We start from the raw sequence: 430 nt of genomic DNA, 5'->3' as shown, positions 1-430 counted from the left end.
TCGGGCTCCCAGGCCGCGGGGCCCCGCAAGGGAGGGCCGAGACGGCCGCCCCTCCCCGCCCCGCCCTTCAGTGCCCGCCTCCTCCTCCGCGCGGGACCCCCTGCCGGGACTCCCTCTCCCGCGCCGAGCCTCTCCGCCGCCCCTCTGACGCCCCAGCCGGTCTGCCCCGCTCTCCCGCAACCCTCTTCCTTCTCCGCCCTGCCCTCCAGTGGGTAGTCCCGACTCTGACCCTCGGATGCCCGCCCCGCCGAGGATGCCCCTCTTTTCCCGCCTCCGCCTCGCTCCCTGCGGGATCGGTTTAGCCTCCGCAAGGGACACTCCAGAGGCTGAGGTGTGCGTGAATTCCCTGGGGTCCTCAGCCTAGGACTGGGGTCGTTTGGCGGAAGCCTCCCAACTCTAACTCGCCTGGGAACCTCTTCTTCCCTCGGTT

Source organism: Equus asinus, chromosome 2 (assembly GCF_041296235.1).
Source record: "Equus asinus isolate D_3611 breed Donkey chromosome 2, EquAss-T2T_v2, whole genome shotgun sequence".
Taxonomy (NCBI): domain Eukaryota; kingdom Metazoa; phylum Chordata; class Mammalia; order Perissodactyla; family Equidae; genus Equus; species Equus asinus.
Note: the sequence above shows the minus strand (reverse complement) of the source record.